Source organism: Balaenoptera acutorostrata, chromosome 3, assembly GCF_949987535.1.
Source record: "Balaenoptera acutorostrata chromosome 3, mBalAcu1.1, whole genome shotgun sequence".
In the NCBI taxonomy this organism is placed as follows: Eukaryota; Metazoa; Chordata; class Mammalia; order Artiodactyla; family Balaenopteridae; genus Balaenoptera; species Balaenoptera acutorostrata.
Genome location: NC_080066.1, coordinates 1,489,710 through 1,508,918, shown reverse-complemented (window position 1 = coordinate 1,508,918; position 19,209 = coordinate 1,489,710). Strand labels below are relative to the sequence as shown.

Below are 19,209 nucleotides of genomic sequence, written 5' to 3'. Positions count from 1 at the left end.
AGGGCCAGACCTGCTTCTTCCTCCCTGAGATGACTGGGAAAAGGGTCTCCCCTTCCCCTGCAGCCAGCTCTAGGCCCACAGCCCCCGACTTCAGGGCCAGACCTGCTTCTTCCTCCCTGAGATGACTGGGAAAAGGGTCTCCCCTTCCCCTGCAGCCAGCTCTAGGCCCACAGCCCCCGACTTCAGGGCCAGACCTGCTTCTTCCTCCCTGAGATGACTGGGAAAAGGGTCTCCCCTTCCCCTGCAGCCAGCTCTAGGCCCACAGCCCCCGACTTCAGGGCCAGACCTGCTTCTTCCTCCCTGAGATGACTGGGAAAAGGGTCTCCCCTTCCCCTGCAGCCAGCTCTAGGCCCACAGCCCCCGACTTCAGGGCCAGACCTGCTTCTTCCTCCCTGAGATGACTGGGAAAAGGGTCTCCCCTTCCCCTGCAGCCAGCTCTAGGCCCACAGCCCCCGACTTCAGGGCCAGACCTGCTTCTTCCTCCCTGAGATGACTGGGAAAAGGGTCTCCCCTTCCCCTGCAGCCAGCTCTAGGCCCACAGCCCCCGACTTCAGGGCCAGACCTGCTTCTTCCTCCCTGAGATGACTGGGAAAAGGGTCTCCCCTTCCCCTGCAGCCAGCTCTAGGCCCACAGCCCCCGACTTCAGGGCCAGACCTGCTTCTTCCTCCCTGAGATGACTGGGAAAAGGGTCTCCCCTTCCCCTGCAGCCAGCTCTAGGCCCACAGCCCCCGACTTCAGGGCCAGACCTGCTTCTTCCTCCCTGAGATGACTGGGAAAAGGGTCTCCCCTTCCCCTGCAGCCAGCTCTAGGCCCACAGCCCCCGACTTCAGGGCCAGACCTGCTTCTTCCTCCCTGAGATGACTGGGAAAAGGGTCTCCCCTTCCCCTGCAGCCAGCTCTAGGCCCACAGCCCCCGACTTCAGGGCCAGACCTGCTTCTTCCTCCCTGAGATGACTGGGAAAAGGGTCTCCCCTTCCCCTGCAGCCAGCTCTAGGCCCACAGCCCCCGACTTCAGGGCCAGACCTGCTTCTTCCTCCCTGAGATGACTGGGAAAAGGGTCTCCCCTTCCCCTGCAGCCAGCTCTAGGCCCACAGCCCCCGACTTCAGGGCCAGACCTGCTTCTTCCTCCCTGAGATGACTGGGAAAAGGGTCTCCCCTTCCCCTGCAGCCAGCTCTAGGCCCACAGCCCCCGACTTCAGGGCCAGACCTGCTTCTTCCTCCCTGAGATGACTGGGAAAAGGGTCTCCCCTTCCCCTGCAGCCAGCTCTAGGCCCACAGCCCCCGACTTCAGGGCCAGACCTGCTTCTTCCTCCCTGAGATGACTGGGAAAAGGGTCTCCCCTTCCCCTGCAGCCAGCTCTAGGCCCACAGCCCCCGACTTCAGGGCCAGACCTGCTTCTTCCTCCCTGAGATGACTGGGAAAAGGGTCTCCCCTTCCCCTGCAGCCAGCTCTAGGCCCACAGCCCCCGACTTCAGGGCCAGACCTGCTTCTTCCTCCCTGAGATGACTGGGAAAAGGGTCTCCCCTTCCCCTGCAGCCAGCTCTAGGCCCACAGCCCCCGACTTCAGGGCCAGACCTGCTTCTTCCTCCCTGAGATGACTGGGAAAAGGGTCTCCCCTTCCCCTGCAGCCAGCTCTAGGCCCACAGCCCCCGACTTCAGGGCCAGACCTGCTTCTTCCTCCCTGAGATGACTGGGAAAAGGGTCTCCCCTTCCCCTGCAGCCAGCTCTAGGCCCACAGCCCCCGACTTCAGGGCCAGACCTGCTTCTTCCTCCCTGAGATGACTGGGAAAAGGGTCTCCCCTTCCCCTGCAGCCAGCTCTAGGCCCACAGCCCCCGACTTCAGGGCCAGACCTGCTTCTTCCTCCCTGAGATGACTGGGAAAAGGGTCTCCCCTTCCCCTGCAGCCAGCTCTAGGCCCACAGCCCCCGACTTCAGGGCCAGACCTGCTTCTTCCTCCCTGAGATGACTGGGAAAAGGGTCTCCCCTTCCCCTGCAGCCAGCTCTAGGCCCACAGCCCCCGACTTCAGGGCCAGACCTGCTTCTTCCTCCCTGAGATGACTGGGAAAAGGGTCTCCCCTTCCCCTGCAGCCAGCTCTAGGCCCACAGCCCCCGACTTCAGGGCCAGACCTGCTTCTTCCTCCCTGAGATGACTGGGAAAAGGGTCTCCCCTTCCCCTGCAGCCAGCTCTAGGCCCACAGCCCCCGACTTCAGGGCCAGACCTGCTTCTTCCTCCCTGAGATGACTGGGAAAAGGGTCTCCCCTTCCCCTGCAGCCAGCTCTAGGCCCACAGCCCCCGACTTCAGGGCCAGACCTGCTTCTTCCTCCCTGAGATGACTGGGAAAAGGGTCTCCCCTTCCCCTGCAGCCAGCTCTAGGCCCACAGCCCCCGACTTCAGGGCCAGACCTGCTTCTTCCTCCCTGAGATGACTGGGAAAAGGGTCTCCCCTTCCCCTGCAGCCAGCTCTAGGCCCACAGCCCCCGACTTCAGGGCCAGACCTGCTTCTTCCTCCCTGAGATGACTGGGAAAAGGGTCTCCCCTTCCCCTGCAGCCAGCTCTAGGCCCACAGCCCCCGACTTCAGGGCCAGACCTGCTTCTTCCTCCCTGAGATGACTGGGAAAAGGGTCTCCCCTTCCCCTGCAGCCAGCTCTAGGCCCACAGCCCCCGACTTCAGGGCCAGACCTGCTTCTTCCTCCCTGAGATGACTGGGAAAAGGGTCTCCCCTTCCCCTGCAGCCAGCTCTAGGCCCACAGCCCCCGACTTCAGGGCCAGACCTGCTTCTTCCTCCCTGAGATGACTGGGAAAAGGGTCTCCCCTTCCCCTGCAGCCAGCTCTAGGCCCACAGCCCCCGACTTCAGGGCCAGACCTGCTTCTTCCTCCCTGAGATGACTGGGAAAAGGGTCTCCCCTTCCCCTGCAGCCAGCTCTAGGCCCACAGCCCCCGACTTCAGGGCCAGACCTGCTTCTTCCTCCCTGAGATGACTGGGAAAAGGGTCTCCCCTTCCCCTGCAGCCAGCTCTAGGCCCACAGCCCCCGACTTCAGGGCCAGACCTGCTTCTTCCTCCCTGAGATGACTGGGAAAAGGGTCTCCCCTTCCCCTGCAGCCAGCTCTAGGCCCACAGCCCCCGACTTCAGGGCCAGACCTGCTTCTTCCTCCCTGAGATGACTGGGAAAAGGGTCTCCCCTTCCCCTGCAGCCAGCTCTAGGCCCACAGCCCCCGACTTCAGGGCCAGACCTGCTTCTTCCTCCCTGAGATGACTGGGAAAAGGGTCTCCCCTTCCCCTGCAGCCAGCTCTAGGCCCACAGCCCCCGACTTCAGGGCCAGACCTGCTTCTTCCTCCCTGAGATGACTGGGAAAAGGGTCTCCCCTTCCCCTGCAGCCAGCTCTAGGCCCACAGCCCCCGACTTCAGGGCCAGACCTGCTTCTTCCTCCCTGAGATGACTGGGAAAAGGGTCTCCCCTTCCCCTGCAGCCAGCTCTAGGCCCACAGCCCCCGACTTCAGGGCCAGACCTGCTTCTTCCTCCCTGAGATGACTGGGAAAAGGGTCTCCCCTTCCCCTGCAGCCAGCTCTAGGCCCACAGCCCCCGACTTCAGGGCCAGACCTGCTTCTTCCTCCCTGAGATGACTGGGAAAAGGGTCTCCCCTTCCCCTGCAGCCAGCTCTAGGCCCACAGCCCCCGACTTCAGGGCCAGACCTGCTTCTTCCTCCCTGAGATGACTGGGAAAAGGGTCTCCCCTTCCCCTGCAGCCAGCTCTAGGCCCACAGCCCCCGACTTCAGGGCCAGACCTGCTTCTTCCTCCCTGAGATGACTGGGAAAAGGGTCTCCCCTTCCCCTGCAGCCAGCTCTAGGCCCACAGCCCCCGACTTCAGGGCCAGACCTGCTTCTTCCTCCCTGAGATGACTGGGAAAAGGGTCTCCCCTTCCCCTGCAGCCAGCTCTAGGCCCACAGCCCCCGACTTCAGGGCCAGACCTGCTTCTTCCTCCCTGAGATGACTGGGAAAAGGGTCTCCCCTTCCCCTGCAGCCAGCTCTAGGCCCACAGCCCCCGACTTCAGGGCCAGACCTGCTTCTTCCTCCCTGAGATGACTGGGAAAAGGGTCTCCCCTTCCCCTGCAGCCAGCTCTAGGCCCACAGCCCCCGACTTCAGGGCCAGACCTGCTTCTTCCTCCCTGAGATGACTGGGAAAAGGGTCTCCCCTTCCCCTGCAGCCAGCTCTAGGCCCACAGCCCCCGACTTCAGGGCCAGACCTGCTTCTTCCTCCCTGAGATGACTGGGAAAAGGGTCTCCCCTTCCCCTGCAGCCAGCTCTAGGCCCACAGCCCCCGACTTCAGGGCCAGACCTGCTTCTTCCTCCCTGAGATGACTGGGAAAAGGGTCTCCCCTTCCCCTGCAGCCAGCTCTAGGCCCACAGCCCCCGACTTCAGGGCCAGACCTGCTTCTTCCTCCCTGAGATGACTGGGAAAAGGGTCTCCCCTTCCCCTGCAGCCAGCTCTAGGCCCACAGCCCCCGACTTCAGGGCCAGACCTGCTTCTTCCTCCCTGAGATGACTGGGAAAAGGGTCTCCCCTTCCCCTGCAGCCAGCTCTAGGCCCACAGCCCCCGACTTCAGGGCCAGACCTGCTTCTTCCTCCCTGAGATGACTGGGAAAAGGGTCTCCCCTTCCCCTGCAGCCAGCTCTAGGCCCACAGCCCCCGACTTCAGGGCCAGACCTGCTTCTTCCTCCCTGAGATGACTGGGAAAAGGGTCTCCCCTTCCCCTGCAGCCAGCTCTAGGCCCACAGCCCCCGACTTCAGGGCCAGACCTGCTTCTTCCTCCCTGAGATGACTGGGAAAAGGGTCTCCCCTTCCCCTGCAGCCAGCTCTAGGCCCACAGCCCCCGACTTCAGGGCCAGACCTGCTTCTTCCTCCCTGAGATGACTGGGAAAAGGGTCTCCCCTTCCCCTGCAGCCAGCTCTAGGCCCACAGCCCCCGACTTCAGGGCCAGACCTGCTTCTTCCTCCCTGAGATGACTGGGAAAAGGGTCTCCCCTTCCCCTGCAGCCAGCTCTAGGCCCACAGCCCCCGACTTCAGGGCCAGACCTGCTTCTTCCTCCCTGAGATGACTGGGAAAAGGGTCTCCCCTTCCCCTGCAGCCAGCTCTAGGCCCACAGCCCCCGACTTCAGGGCCAGACCTGCTTCTTCCTCCCTGAGATGACTGGGAAAAGGGTCTCCCCTTCCCCTGCAGCCAGCTCTAGGCCCACAGCCCCCGACTTCAGGGCCAGACCTGCTTCTTCCTCCCTGAGATGACTGGGAAAAGGGTCTCCCCTTCCCCTGCAGCCAGCTCTAGGCCCACAGCCCCCGACTTCAGGGCCAGACCTGCTTCTTCCTCCCTGAGATGACTGGGAAAAGGGTCTCCCCTTCCCCTGCAGCCAGCTCTAGGCCCACAGCCCCCGACTTCAGGGCCAGACCTGCTTCTTCCTCCCTGAGATGACTGGGAAAAGGGTCTCCCCTTCCCCTGCAGCCAGCTCTAGGCCCACAGCCCCCGACTTCAGGGCCAGACCTGCTTCTTCCTCCCTGAGATGACTGGGAAAAGGGTCTCCCCTTCCCCTGCAGCCAGCTCTAGGCCCACAGCCCCCGACTTCAGGGCCAGACCTGCTTCTTCCTCCCTGAGATGACTGGGAAAAGGGTCTCCCCTTCCCCTGCAGCCAGCTCTAGGCCCACAGCCCCCGACTTCAGGGCCAGACCTGCTTCTTCCTCCCTGAGATGACTGGGAAAAGGGTCTCCCCTTCCCCTGCAGCCAGCTCTAGGCCCACAGCCCCCGACTTCAGGGCCAGACCTGCTTCTTCCTCCCTGAGATGACTGGGAAAAGGGTCTCCCCTTCCCCTGCAGCCAGCTCTAGGCCCACAGCCCCCGACTTCAGGGCCAGACCTGCTTCTTCCTCCCTGAGATGACTGGGAAAAGGGTCTCCCCTTCCCCTGCAGCCAGCTCTAGGCCCACAGCCCCCGACTTCAGGGCCAGACCTGCTTCTTCCTCCCTGAGATGACTGGGAAAAGGGTCTCCCCTTCCCCTGCAGCCAGCTCTAGGCCCACAGCCCCCGACTTCAGGGCCAGACCTGCTTCTTCCTCCCTGAGATGACTGGGAAAAGGGTCTCCCCTCCTACAAGAGGGGCCCTCAAACCACCACCAGCTGCCATGCAGCCTCAAACACCCCAAACGCCCCAAACACCAGCCCCAATAATCAGTGGTTCGTTTCCATCTACTGGTCTTCATCACGCCCTGCCTGGGGCTCTAACCTAGACGGCACTGGGCCAAACCTGGTCCTTCCCCCAATTTGAAGTGAAGAGAGAGCCAGGCTACCTTCTGGGTTTTGCAATATCCTTACATGAAAAGTTTGAAGAAATGTTTGTTTAAACACGCACATACACCTACACACACACACACACACAGATACACACGTCTCCCTAGACCTGTTTCAGAGACAATCACTAAGATCTAAATCCATACTCAAAGAGGTTGCAAGGACAATGTCCCCCTAAAACTAGGCTTGATTTATATTAAATAGAACACATCACATCTCAGCTACAACGTCTAGAGTCAGATGGATGATGACTTTCTTTACACAAATGAACGTTCTTGGACAAACTGAAATTCTGCTGATTTTTCCCAAAGCAAAGGAAGTTTGCCACAATAGTGAGTTGATCTCTCAGCCTCCAGTAACTCTTAGTCACTTTTAAAGAACGGTTCTACTGCCTTAAAAAATATTTTTCCACTGGGGCATCACTACACAATAATGCAGTCATGGCTCAGAAATATTCTGGAAATTCCTCCTTTGGAATTGCCTTCAGAGCCAAGAGCACATTCTTTTAAAATCACCTCAACGGTTATAAATCTTGATACCAAGAAGGTGCATTGATTCTTAAAAATCAACCAAAAATCACTTGAAAATAGATTTTTCTGTGATCAATTTGGGTAACACTGCTTTGGGGTAAAACAAAATGTTTACCCTGAAATATTAGGCAAGAAGCCCATCCACTCCACACACTTTTTTTTTTTTACATTTTTACTCTGTGTCAGGATACATTCCTTTATTGGGCACAAACCCAGAAAATAACTAATTACAGTGTTAAATGGGAATAGTTACACTGGTAATGTATGCAAAACCCCAAGAGGCTCAGAGGAGTAGTGCACATCACAATCCAGAGAAAAAAATGTTTTAAATAAAAAAAATAAACATTCTATGGGATAAGAAGGGTTGAGTAAAGAATTTCAAAAAAGACATAAGAAAAAAAACAGTTTAAGCACACGCATATCGTAGTAATTAGAGTTTTTACCATGGCTAATTTGAAGGTCACGTTTATTTAGATGTATTCATTCACATATATTCTTTGAGGCACCCACCCCACTACTATATAATCATGCTTTTGCATACAGGGTCATGAACTCATTTCACCCCCAGAGTTATGGTAGCAGGACCAAACAAGACATGACTTTTGCCTGTGGTTCTTGACCTTTCCTTGCCTCCTAAACACACGTTCAGTTATGATCTGGGGCTTTCTTTGAGCAAAAACTTCTTGGCTGCTGTGCACCATAGTCATTTAGGAAATCCCTTGTGACTTCCAAAACATTCATGTGTTTTTCCTGGAATAATATTGCACACATTTATATGCGATAGAACTTTCCTGCCCTGTGCATGTTTAGGGACCCTGTGTATGTTTAGGGACCCTGTGTCACTTTGCTGAACACCGGTCCCCACTGCCCAATGGCAGGGCCACAGCTGATGGACAGCACCCCGTCATTAAAGGCCCCGGGCCCCAGCCAGGGAGGGAAGGACGTAAGTATTGGTGGGGAATGTAAAGGTACACAGGCACAATGTGACTTTTCGAGATGGAGCTGCACCAGGACCTGATGACAGCTTCACTAAAGAGCATCTGGAGGCATAGGGTGGCAGATTTTACAAGTCAGGCCTCTGTTTTATACCTGCCTGAGAATCTGAAACACCAATGACTACCCTAGGGTTTCTCGTACACAGGGGAGAAGTGACTCCGAAGCCCTTTCCCAGGAAAATGCAGACGGGTAACGACCTGAGTGAGTTCAGCTATGGCACTGGGGTGGGTTTGGACCACGCTTCCTCATCAAAATCATCTCTTGGATTTCTTAAGACCTGGAAGAAAAGAAATGAAATAATAGAGCAGCTGTGGAAATCACACCAGTCCAGGCCCACGGGGTGAAACGAATTGATATTTCACCAAGCTGGGTACCTAGACCCTCACGAATCAAAAAGCAAGAGAGGTAGAAAGGAATTTTGGCCACGTCAGAATTTCACCTAGACTACTGTTTTATGCTTTTCTTTGACTTGCTCTATAAATATTTTACTACAACTCTCAAAGTTTATAGGATCCTTAAGACTTGTAAAAACTTGAGTAACTGGAAACCAATGACTGATACCTACCACAGGGTTCTTGAATTTTTTTTTTTAAAGATTCCACTGAACAGAATGCATTCTACCCAGAACCCCTTAAAGGACAAACTCCCCTCTGCTTCAGTTGTGAGTCTGCAGGGAGAAAAGAACAATGGCTTCCACTTATGGACTCCACCGTGTCAGGACTCTGGGGTCTTGGCCCCAGACCTGGAGCTTCCATGGCTCACGCACTTGGGCGGCTCAGTGTGTGTGGTGGGGAGTTGGGGGGTGTGTGTTTCATCCCAGAGACCCCAGTGTCCTGGATCCCTGGCACCGGCATCAGAGTCTCCAAAGCGGAGAAGGCCCTGCTTTCTGTTCTCCCCACCTTTGTCCTAGTACATTTGGGGAAAGACAGTCCACTGGCTTTTAAAGGAAATGTTTCCAAGAGCCCTTTACCAAGCTGCAAGTTTTCATTGGAGGCTTGAGAAATATGCACAAATGTCTTCTGGTTCCCGGTGATCGGAGATTCACTAGCTTTTGAACTAATTATCCTGATCTCCAAAGTACGTAGCACTAGGGTTACCAGTCCAAACGCGATTAATTCATCTGCATACATTTGTTCTGATGATTGAATCATGTGTGTGGATCTTTCTTCCATAATAGTTTCTAGATTAAACTTTGGTCCCTAAAGGGGTGTGACTCTGTCACAGACAGATAGAAACCTCTACGTGAAGAGAGCACGGAAGCGGAATGCCGCGGGTCCTTTGATTTGTGAGTTCCTTCAAGACAGAGCCTCCAGCCACCGTCTCACCTCCACAGCATAGATGTGCGTTAAGCGTAACCAAAGCTGAAACCAGCATTAACTTAAACGAAAGGAACTAACAGAAAACAATTACCACATGTCAGAGAGACAGTTACCCATTTGGTAAAGCTTTGGTACACAGGAGCCTTCTTTTGAACATAAAAACCCCGATACTTATATATTTTAAAGGTAGACTTCCATATTATAAAGTAATTATTCTCTGTAGGAAGGAGTCATCACAGAATTCCTTTTTTTTTTTTTTTTTTAATTGAAGTATAGTTGATTGACAACGTTGTGTTAGTTTCTGGTATACAGCACAGTGATTCATATATATACATATATATATGTGCGTATATATATATATTCTTTTTAAGATTCTTTTCCATTATAGGTTATTAAAAGTTACTGAATATAGCTCCCTGTGCTATCAGAATTCTTTTTAAAAAGCAAAGACATTTAAAATGTGATTGCAATTATTTACAAAGACTTGATTTACATACAACTTTTTTGCAAATTTTTCTGTTACATTCGGAAAAGTATTTCTGTACAGGCGAAAAAAAAAAAACCTTAGCCTCTTTTTCATTGGGAAATTTGATCGCACATGTAGATATGTTGGGTCTGATCGTTATCTGACTTTTAAAAATGCTTCTATTCTCCTGCCTCTCTGCTATTTTAGGATATGGGCTTCCCAGAGCTTTGAAATCAAGGCCCATATAATATATTTACTTAGGCTTTGTTATAACTTTCAGCATTAAGTGGAAGACACGTGGTGGTGAGGGGGAAATCCAATACTATTCTTGCCAAATCCAGGATGACTTCTTGGAGGAAACGGTCTTTTCATTTTCAATCCCTTATTCTTATTAGGACAATGCCTTCCTTTGCATGTTTTATCAAAGGATCCTTTCTATGCTTTAAAAACTCCATGTCCATGTTTGACTTCCTCGTTTTACATTGTGGGCTATGGGGAAGGGGGAGAAGGGGGAACACATTTCTTGAAGAAAGCCATGACTGGTCAGAGATGTTCCATTGCTCAGTGGTACATGATAGTCATGTCTTCCTGAGCTGAGTTTTTTTCCCTCTTAATGTAGGCAACGATTTTTGGCTTAATATGCATTTTGACTACACACGTGAATATTTTCACATTTTCTTGTTTCAAGAACAAAATTGTTCACCATATTCTGAGGACAGGCCCAGCTTGACACAAAACTAGACTTGAGGAGGAAGATCTGGAGTGTGTCAGAGAAGCACCATCATACTTCAGAGGCCACTGGCCCTTTGGAAAATAACCACAGTTGCATCTGCTGTCACCCGCCTTCACCTGAGCTCCTGTTGATAACTGCCTTCTTTCCAGGGCTGACTGAATATCAGCTATTGATTTAGTGCCTCAATATCTCAACAGGGTTCAGTCTTGAAAATGAGATCTGGCCTCGGGGAAAGCTGCTTCCTGCCCAGAGCGGAGCCCAAGCAGGGTCAGTGGCTGGACCTGCTCAGGGTTGGTTAATGAGGTGACTTTGCCATTTATCAAAGGACAGGACCAACCTGGCCAAAAACAGAGCAGAACAGGTCTTTCTTCTGAAGTTCCCATGTAAAATATTCTCCGTGTTTCCAAAAATTAAAAACAAACAAACAAACAAACAAAACCCTCAACTTTTCTCCAGGCCATAGTTGCATGGGAGCTTTCCTGGTTAGACATACTGATGGGTACAGATTGTCTTCGATACATATCCCAGATATATACATCTCACAATTTCATACAAAAAAATCACCTAGCATTAAGTGATTTTATATTTATAGTAAAAGGATGCCTTTGATGAAGTGTCCCCTTATTATTTTTAGTTGCTTCTCAATAATCACACGTCTAGCCTAATGACACAATGAGCTTTTTAACAATGAGTTTTCAAAATAAAGCAAACATTTCCTTTGAGGCGATATTCTCTGATGAATTTGGCATTCCCTAGTTTGAAAACTTTCATCTCCAAATAGGCCGGGATTTCTCTTTTATCTAGCTGCCTGCCTTGTTGAAACTTTCTCTGACACAGAAAGGAAAGCCTACAAAATGTCCAGTCTTACTCAAGACTTCAAAAGTATTCAGTGAGCCAGATAAAATCTGTCCCAGGGTTTTTTCTCTCCTGTACAAATATTTAGGAAAACCTCACTTCTGAGTCCAGGGGTACTTGATTAGAACTAAAAATATTCATGAAAAAGTGTTCCACTTAGGAACTTTGACTGAATCAGAATTAGAGGGCTCTTTACTCAAAGGCTGACACTTTCATTACATAGGCCGTACACTCACCATGACCAATAAAGCCATTCAAACAGGTCGAGAGATAGAACATAAGGAGGTTTTGACAGACCTGGTCGGCTGGGGCATCTCCTAACTCAAGCATTTTCTAAAAATTCCTGTAAAAGGTGAGTAGAAGGCCTGTAAGACCTCAAAGGAGAACTGTTGTAGAGAAGGAGCTTATGATCAAAGGTCATCAAAAATGCACTCTCCAGATTAATGCAATTATTGTAATTGTCATTCTCATGGAAATTGCATCATGGGTCCGTGCCCTCTTCCCCACAGCATGATTACTGTTGAAGCAGACGAAGGCCGGATTTCTGCATTGTGAAGTTAGGCAATGAGATTCTGCCCCATCATGACCTCACTGGCAGCCCATGGTCTAAATTCAACCCCCTCCCAGTCTGGAGGCTACATGTCTTCATTTATTGACTTAGAATACAGCTGTTTGAAGGCAAGACCAGGTAACCTTTCAAGCTCTCTTCCAACACCAACTCTCTTCTTTTTAGTAAGAAAACCCAATCTGAGACCATGGGTTACACAAGGATATGAATGTGAGCCTACATAAGAAAGTCTGAATATGAATTATCCCAGGATCGGAAAAGTTATAATAAACCAATTAACAAAATGTACTGAGCTTTGGTTAACCTTCAAAAGAGAAGAGTCAGGTTAAATATTTTTCAAGGCAAAAGAGAATAATAATAATTTGTATCATGCTCTGAGATATGCTTTTTATTGTTTTTATTTTTAATTAGTTCAATAAATGGCGATAGGCCATCTTCTCCTACTTAATTAACTCTCCAGGCTGTAGAATCATTGTCGGAAATTAGCTCCGTTTCAGTCTTTGATCCTTTAAAACCAGGGTCTGCAACTTTGCCAGACTCGTGTCAATCATTTGTAAGACCCGAGAGAAGGAAAACGCTTAAAAATGTAAAAACACACAATGTCAGGAGAGCAGGGTCCCATCTATATTAAGCAAAGAACAAAGTTGTTCATTACCTATAAAAGGTATTTACACTGACTTCCCCCCAGCAAAAAAGAAAAAAAAAGTCAGACTGGTTTTCTAGGGACATCTTTGAATCTTCTTTTGTACCTAATAATTCTTATTTATTTGAAGACACTGCGTCTCTTCCTAACCTTTATCTAAACATATATCCCAAGTTGTCTGAGCTGCCTCATTAAAATAAAGTAATATCACAATGTAAAAAATTTTTACAATAAAAAATGTCTGCAGTTCCAAACGATAACTTATTTTAAGCTATGCAGTAAGAAGGTTTTTTTCTTAGTTTGTTTTATTGTCTCTTGGTTTGTAGTTTCCATTTTCCTACCCTTTACTTAAAGTAAACTTTCTCTTAAATTATGTATGTGGCAAGGTAAAATCACACTCTAATGAGTTTTTTTAAATGCCACCCCATCCTTAATTCTTTCATTTAGTGGCTTTTCACTGTTTTGCTTAACATAAGTAATTCCCTTGTTTCACTTTGAATTTCTTTTCTGTGAGAAGATTCTTTTAAATATGTATATGCTTTAATGTTGTTCTGTCGGGTGCTTACTAAAATTTGAGAATCGCCTCACGTCCCCAGATGTTTTATCCCTTCCTGCAGCTACAATGGTTTGCTAAACATTTGCTCTACATTAAAGATTTATGATCTGCTTTTGTTCCTGTGTGTCCCCTACTTTTCAGCCATACTCCTCTATAATCATGCTTGCCTCCCCGTACCGGTTCAAAGTTTCATTTTCCCAGAATTCTTCTCAAGGCTCAGAAAGTGTATCATATTTCCACTTCAGCTTGGTGGGACTATCTCGTACAATCTGTAACTCCCAATCTCATATACGATGATATTTTAATTGTGTGTCTTATTTGCAAGATATCTGATCATGTGGTATTAACCGAGTTCCTATATTTACTTTGGAGCAATATTTCTTTCCTGGGGCTCATTTGGCTGGTTTCACATTCTGGTGTAATCATATATCATATACAAACTTAGGGCAGAAATTAGAAAAACAGTCTATTCATAAGAACATTTTAAGAAACCTTCTGAGTTGGAAACCTTTTCTACCCTAGTAGAGATCTTTTTACTTATTTTCAAAAATAGATTAATCTATAAATTATACCCTAGGGGAAAACTTCATGCTGGGTCTAGTGAGCAGCAGATCCCCTCGGAGTCTTTACTTTTGTAGCAGGGTATCTGGATGCCTTGTGAGGACCACGCGGCGCCTCGGGGCGGGGCTTCTGGAACAGAGCCCCCGAGTCTCAGCGGCTGAGCCCTGCCCTGGCCGGGACGGCGGCCCCTGCCTCCTGTGGTTCCTCGGACCCGACTTGGCCTCGACAGAGCAGTCCTGCCCGTTAGCTCACCTGTGCTTTTCCTCTCCGCTCTCAGACACTCCGGAGCACAGCCCTTCCCACAGCCCACACAGAAATGCTCCCTTTGAAAATTCTTGACCAGGAAACAGGTGTATGTCTCTGAGTTTGCAAAAAGAGAATCCCCATCCCTAAAGCGCTGGTTCTGATAAAGGATCTTTTGCAGAAGTACCCACTGATATGTTTATACCGGATTGAGGTTGGGTTGCCTGAAAATGGCTGCCTAGAGCTGTTGGCCACGAGAAAGTCCTCCCCATCTCCTCCTCTTTTCCCTGGAAACTGATGCTAAGGTCTCTTCTGGATCCTTATGCCCAGCCTTCTTACTTTGCCCCGGTCTTGGTTCAGGGCAAAATCATCTGCGGCAGAACACGTGGTGCCAAAGGAAAAGGGAGGGTAACGCTGTCCCTCCCTCCCTCCCCCATCCTTATTCCCGTGCCCCAGCTACTACTGCTGCCTAACAAATCACCCCAAAACTTAACAGCTCAAAACAACTGTTTCTTTACGCTCACAAATTGTGTGGGTCAGGAATTTGGTCAGAGTACAGGGAGAGTTGCTTATGTCTGCTCAGCAATACCTAGAACCTCAACTGGAAAAACTCTACAGCTGGAGCTGACGCAACAGCTGGAGACTGGAAGCTTCTGGAGGCACCTTCACTTACGGGTCTGGTGGTTGATGCTGGCTGTCAGCTGGGACCTCAATCGGAGCACTCCCGTGTGCCCTCTCCCCCGTGGCGTGGGCTTCCTCACTGCATGGCCCCTCAGGGCCCCGATAGTGAGTCCCCGTCGATAGAGCAAAAGTTGGATCGTCTTTTCCATCCAAGCCATGAAACTGTCATGCAGCATTCCACTGGTTACAAGCAAGTCACAGGCCAACCCAGATCTACAGAGAGGACGTAGACCCCCAACTCTCAAGGGAGTCGTGTCAAGAAATTTGCAGTCTTTTTTTAACTACCACACTTACCAGCATCATGCCTTAAAGGCAATATTCTTAGTGCTTTCCAATCCACCTCTTCGTAAGTCCTCACACACACCCTCCCTATAATCCTCTTCACCCAGGATGCTCACTTCATGTCTTATTTTTCTCTGAACTATAGCTGAAGTTTTCTCTTTTGCACAAATTAACCCAAAAAATTACGGCTTAAAAAAATTGAACCTGTTGGGCTTCCCTGGTGGCGCAGTGGTTGAGAATCTGCCTGCCAATGCAGGGGACACAGGTTCGAGCCCTGGTCTGGGAAGATCCCACATGCCGCGGAGCAACTAAGTCCGAGCGCCACAACTACTGAGCCTGCGCGTCTGGAGCCTGTGCTCCGCAACAAGAGAGGCCACGACAGTGAGAGGCCCGTGCACCGCGATGAAGAGTGACCCCCACTCACCGCAACTAGAGAAAGCCCTCGCACAGAAACGAAGACCCAACACAGCCATAAAAAATAAATTTTTAAAAAAAATTGAACCTGTAGGGAAAGACCAAGCCAAGAACCAAAAAGGAAGCCTCGTCTCACACCCAAATTTTAAACACAAACATGTGCACAGAAGCCCTCATTTTGTTTCCAGCAACTATAGAAAAGAATCTTGGGGGCTTCCCTGGTGGCGCAGTGGTTGAGAATCTGCCTGCTAATGCAGGGGACACGGGTTCGAGCCCTGGTCTGGGAAGATCCCACATGCCACGGAGCAGCTGGGCCCGTGAGCCACAATTGCTGAGCCTGCGCGTCTGGAGCCTGTGCCCCGCGACGGGAGGGGCCGCGATAGAGAAAGGCCCGCGCACCGCGATGAAGAGCGGTCCCCGCACCGCGATGAAGAGTGGCCCCCGCTTGCCGCAACTGGAGAAAGCCCTCGCACGAACCGAAGACCCAACACAGCCAAAAATAAATAAATAAATAAATAAAATCAAGTAAAAAAAAAAAAAAAAAAAAGAATCTTGGAAACTTTCAATGAGCTGTAAATTTGCGTCAGGTACAGAAGGTTATGGAAGTAGTACCAAGATCATGCTCTATTTTCACAGCGAGATGAGAAAGAGAGTGTAAACAACAAGAAGTAGCAATCAATGAACAGACAGCCTGGAATCCTTGGGACACAGGTGGCCCTGGGGGCCAGACTGCACCGCGAGGGGACCCAAACTTGTGGTAAAAGACACCTCCCACCTCAGCCCACCTGAAACAGCCCCACCCAATAGCAAGGACACAGCGAACACAGGACTCCAAGAGGTCAGAGTTCAAATGTGCCATTTACCAGCAATACCCAGGTATGCCAGCAATACCCAGGTACTGAAGATACCCAGGTACTGAAGATACCCAGGTACTGAAGATACCCACGTACTGAAGATACCCAGGTACTGAAGATACCCACGTACTGAAGATACCCACGTACTGAAGATACCCAGGTACTGAAGATACCCACGTACTGAAGATACCCACGTACTGAAGATACCCACGTGAAGAAACTGAACCAGCACTCAGCGACGGCCACCTGGTTAGAAAAGGCCAGATCCAGGTTCCAAATTTTCTGCTCACCACTGGCTCTCTTTACATGTTTCTTTCCCCTGACAAACTTAGGGCTCCTCCGTAGAAGTGCAGAAATCATTCATTTCTGAGTCTCTAGAACTTAGCACTGTGCCCAGCCCAGGAGGGCGTTCAGCATACATTTGAAAATAATTGACAAACAAATGTTGTTCAGTCACAATAAACATAATAAGCTCTGCAGCTCAGAGAGAAAGAGGATTGAAACCCAGGTTCCAGGTCAATCCTGCTGACCACCTCTACGAAGTCCAAGTAGGTGAAGCTGAAATTCCTCCGTGACTGAAAGCAACCGTGGGCTATGCTCAGATGACAATAAAAATAAATAAAACATCTATCTTAGTCCCGGACAGATTAGAAGTGCTTCATCTTTTTTGGTCTCGGAGAGCTTTATGTAACTCTGAGGCTCACAAAGACATTGTAGGAACTTCCTCTGAAGCTCACTTATTCATTCATTCATGCATGGAACAAATATTTATTGAATTCTATGTGCAGTGATGTAAGCTGTGAATACAATGGGGAAAAATAAAGGCAAAGAAACAATAGAAGGGCTTATTTCCTAACTATCTTCATTAACTTGTCTCATCTCTGGCATTAAGACTCTTAATGGTCTAGATTATAAAATGTACAGTAATTGAAAAATAAAAATTAATTCCTTTAACCTGCAAATTGCATCATCCTCTAAGTTAAATAGCTTGTTTTCCTTCACTATATTATCTCAGAGGCCATGTAGCAGCTGCTCTTTTGTGCTATTGGATAATCTGAAATCGAACAAAATTCCCAAATACATATTCGTATTCTATTCATTTCACAGGTGACCACGTGCTCTTGATGCCAGCATTTTAATTTCGTTACCTGGTTACAATTAAAAGTCCACCAAGGGATGGCATGGTTTGGAAAATAAAATAAGCAATGTACAATTATGCACTGTATATTTTTCCCCAATTCTATAATGACACAATTGGCTGAAGGCCTTTTAAGAATTAAATCTACAGTGAGAGTTACTGCAAATGAGAATGTTTCCATTTTAAAAGATTTCCCATCATCAGAATACAGAAAGTATCAATAGAATTTCTGCTTTTTTAGATATATCATTCATAGTGCTATAAGCTTCTTCATGGTTTTAAGTATGATGATATTAAGAACAATATATCAATCTTGAGATAGCTAAAATGCCAAGTAACTATGTATTTCCATTCTCATTCAAATCAGGAGCATGAGAATCACATTTTGGACTCGTATGTATTTCTAACGGGTACGAGTATCCGGGGAAAATAGCTAATGCGTCAGTGTGCATAAAGTTTCATCATATCTCATGTGAATATGTATCAATGTATAAATATTAATAAAAGTATATAAAGAGACAGAGATTTTGTAATGTTTAAGAACATTACATTATTACAATATTTGGTAAAGGATGCCATCCATCTGCCCATATAGATTTGGAGTTGGATAAGATTCTGAACGTTATTGAATGAATGTTCCCAATTTACAGGCGAGGCTGCCGAGGCTTCCTCCCCCTCTGCTCCCCTTCCCACCACTCACAATGTCTCTCTACAACTGTATGTTTTCATTCAACGCACATAAAAGATAAGAAGAAATTCCTGTTTACTTTAATCACAGGTCTACAGGGAATGGTGTTCCTCTAGCTCTGAGTAACTCTGGTCTCATCCTACTTCATTGTAAATTTCCTCAACTACAAAAAAATCAATGCCAAGGTTCAAACTATCACATGCTGAACTTCCTTTCCATGTTGAGGGAGTGCAGAACTGTCTCCGTTTTGAGAATTCCCAGAGGTTATTAAGGGTTGTTCAGGTGCAGAGCAGATGGGGCTGCCTTTATTCGCCTCCCTGAGCTCCATCAAGACCTCGCCGCCCCATCAGCCAAGTTCCAGGGGACCAGGCTCGAGAGATGAGCCTCATGGATTCGATATCAGTCTGGAAAGCACGAGTGTGAAACGGAAGCCAAATTCGCTTAGTTTCCTTTACAGAAGTGTCAGTTCCACTCAAAAACCCACTGTCTTCCCCGCCAGAGAAGGAGAAGAAACTGCTTTGTCTCGTTCACTAAATCACATAAAACCATTTGATGGGCTTGACAGCTGCCGCTTGCTAATCACAGGGCAAACTTCTCAGCGGGAGCGCTGTTGCATCGGCAGGTCCCCGGAACAATCCAGCAATTGTTTGGGGGAAGCTGGGGCACTTGGGGTTGAGCATTTCCATGTCAATGACCCCCACTGGCTGTCAGGACTTGGAGCTGCTCTAGTGGAATGAAGAGGACAGAGTAATGAGGATCTGTGGGGCCGGCACACAGCTGATTGGCTCTAGGAACATTCTGGTTGTATCTCTGTTTCCGGCTGTTGAAGATATGATGAGAGGGCTTGGCTTCCCGCACCATGCCTGCTCCAGGAAAACGCTCAACAGCTCCCATTTACATAGAAAAGGGTCATGGAAATGTAATGTATTTTCAACCCAGTGTATGTGTTTTGGAGATTTGACATGTTTGAAACAAAAGTAAAAAGGCTGAAAAAACTAATTCTCTTTCTTTCTTTTGGTGCGGGGGAAGGTAGAGAGGGAGGTAAATAGGGAAGAGAAGGAGAGGTACAATCAACACATTTTCTTGGTGGAATCTTGATGTTTGAAAGGAAGAAAATATCAAGAACTGAGCAGAGGAAAGTTTAGTGGAGAGTGCCAGCAGTCTACCAAAACCCAAATTCTTCCCGTGCACGAGTCCAGACTTCATTTCCAGCCACCCTTCGGTTAGGTGTCATGATCCAGTCCAGTGGCCCCTGAGCAGAGCCGAGTCACGCTGCCGGGGACAGGTATCCCCCCTCCATACTTGTCCCCTTTCTCCCAAGTGTACACTTGGACATGGCTATAACCAGCTTCAAC

At 49.1% G+C, this 19,209-nt stretch overlaps 1 protein-coding gene across 1 annotated transcript in view; it reads right to left on the bottom strand.

The window, feature by feature from the left end:
- LOC103010024 (uncharacterized) overlaps positions 1–19,209 on the bottom strand; it is a 126,544-nt gene that overhangs the window by 89,196 nt on the left and 18,139 nt on the right. Inside the window, exon 3 of the mRNA XM_057542029.1 lies at positions 8,051–8,130. The gene's annotated coding sequence lies outside the window, so the exon portion shown is untranslated. The remainder of the gene's footprint in view (positions 1–8,050; positions 8,131–19,209) is intronic.